Genomic DNA, 2,873 nt, shown 5'->3' with positions numbered 1-2,873 from the left:
TGAAATTCATTATGGGTGGAAATGGTGTTGTTATTCTCATCAATTCTGTTGGGCAATCCTCTTTTCCTTACTCTAATAATACCTTACTCTTAAAACACATTCTTGTCTCTAATAAAATTGTTAAAAAAAATCTTATTTATGTATGTTGCTTCTGTATTGATAACTCTGTCTCAATTGAGTTTGACCCTTTCGGTTTCTCTACGAAGGATCTTAGTACAAGTCATCAGTTTAACAACCAACCTCTTCTTGATTTTTTTTTTAAAGAAAATAGAATAAAAATTAGGTTTTCGTGTTCCTGCACATCTCAACAAAATGGAAAGGCCAAATGTACCATTCGCATTATTAATAAAATTCTTCGCACGTCGCTCATTCAAGCCTCTCTTTCTCCAGAGTTTTAGGTTTAAGCCCTTCAATTGGTTGTTCACACATTCAATCTTCTCCCTACAACCACTCTCCAGTTCCAAACACCATTTGAAATTCTCTTTGGTCTTTCTCCCTCTTACTCGTACCTTTGTGTTTTTAGGTGTATGTGTTACCCTAACACTGCATCCATTGCTATACACAAACTTGATCCACGCTCTTCTTCTTGCATTTACCTTGGCCCTTCTCTTGATCATTGGGGGTATCAATGTCTAGACCTTGTCACTCAAACAGTTATTACCTCACATCATGTCATTTTTGATGAAACACATTTTCCTTACTCCAACTTTCACCATTCTCCTACTGTTGTTGCCTATGACTCCTTTATTCCTCATGAAACTCCATCGCCTCTGGTCATGAACCCTACTAACTTCCCTGCTTCAGTTCCTCCTACCATCACTTCTCCTCCCTCGGCTGCCTCTGAACCCTCTCATTACTCATCTCTAGTGACCTCTTATACCCCTCCCACGTCTCACCCTATGGTCACTAGGTCCAACACTAGTTCCCTAAGACCTAAGCAAATATTTAATTTTTCCATAACTTTAAAGGTTTCTCCCATTCCACGCTCCACTGTACAAGCCATGTGTAATCCTAATTAGCGTGCAACTATGGATTTTGAGATGTCTTCTCTTTACTCCAATCATATTTAGGAGCTTGTTCCCAAACCTCCCACAACTAATTGTTGGTTGTCGTTGGCTCTATCGTCACAAGTATGATATTCAAGGAAAGTTAGATCGCTACTTTAAGGGTACTCTATTGCATGGCCTTGTCACACGGCCTTCCGTTGTTCATCAATTGGTTTCTTATTCTGATGTTGATTGGGTCGGTTGTCCCAATACTCACCGGTCCATCTCGGGGTTTGTGTCTATTTTAGTGACAATCTAGTCTCCTAGTCCTCCAAACGGCAACATGTTGTCTCTCGCTGTAATGTTGAAGCCGAGTATCGGGGGTAGCTAATGTAGTTGTTGAAACTACATGGCTTCAGAATCTTCTTCTCGAGTTGTATTGTCTGCTTTCTTGTGCCACTGTTGTTTTTTGTGATAACATTAGTGCCATGTATCTCTCCTCCAACCCTGTTCGGCACCAAAGAACCAAACATGTGGAAATTAATTTACATTTTGTTAGTGAGCGTGTTGCGATTGGACATGTGTGTGTTCTCGATGTCCCTTCCGCTTATCAGTATGCATACATTTTAACGAAGGGTCTTCCTATAGAAATGTTTCTTGATTTTAGACATAGTTTGAACATTCGGCAACCTCATGCTCCAACTACGAGGGAGTATTAATTGATATGTTTAGTTACTTGTATAGTATAGGGGACTCTTTGTAATATGTACACTTATATATATTGATAATATACCGCTACCCTAATTGATGGGGTTTCACAATATTCAACACAGGGCATGATTGTTTCAGATTTTATTGGAATTTGTTCTTGGTGTTCATCCAATTTATCTATTATTGTTCATAGATAAAAAAAAATATGATTAAAACTCAAATTTTCATCTGTATTTGATAATTACAGTCCCTGTTTTTGTCAATGGTGAATTTTAACAATTAAACTATGCTTAATTACGCAAATATTATTGGATCCAGTTCTTGAGCTCCTATGCTCTTTCTAGAGCACTATGATCAATTGGTTGATCATATGGAAGATTATCTTTCTAGATTAGATGAAGGTGTGTGGTGTTCAACTACACAATGACCTTTTGATCCTAATTTGTAAGGTTGATTTGGTGTTGATGAGAATGATGAAGCAACTCTTTTTGCTAACAAGAAGAAAATATATAATGACAAGAAGTATCTTATATAGCTTCGGTTTGGTATTCCTCCGAGCATTTATGTTCATTTTTAAAACTATCGATTGGCATTGAAAATATGGAACCTATTGAAGATTTAGTATGAAGGGACTAACAAAAGGAAGAAAAGCGTTATCACAAACATTGAATCTGGACTCGTGATTTTAAGCAGAAAAAAGATGAATCACAAAATCAATCCTTTAAAAGGTTTACTATCTTAAGCTACAAGCTTGAAATAAACAAAACTAACAAGAATAGCATGAAATAAATGTTGCTTACATGTTATCTTCAAGGTAGAACGGAGATTCATCACTACCATTGTGAATGGACGCAGAATGTTGATTCTTATTATTTAAGCGAATTGTATAGCTTACCGAAGTCAGAGGAAGATGACCTGATGGAAACATTAAATGAAAAGTTTGTTGGTAGTCCTTTAGCGTTGGTGTTGAAAGATGATCAAGTTAAATCGAAACAGTCACAAAAGAATGTAAGAAGAATGTGAATTTGATGAAGATCATGCTATAATTGCAAATAATCAAGCAAAGAAATATTGTCGGCCGGAATAGCTACTAATTTAATTGTCATAGTCCATGGCGGATATGTTGCTATTTGGTTGGTTAAACTTTGTTTTCAAAGGAAAATGTATTGGATTATC

This window comes from Lactuca sativa, chromosome 9 (assembly GCF_002870075.4).
Source record: "Lactuca sativa cultivar Salinas chromosome 9, Lsat_Salinas_v11, whole genome shotgun sequence".
NCBI lineage: Eukaryota > Viridiplantae > Streptophyta > Magnoliopsida > Asterales > Asteraceae > Lactuca > Lactuca sativa.
Note: the sequence above shows the minus strand (reverse complement) of the source record.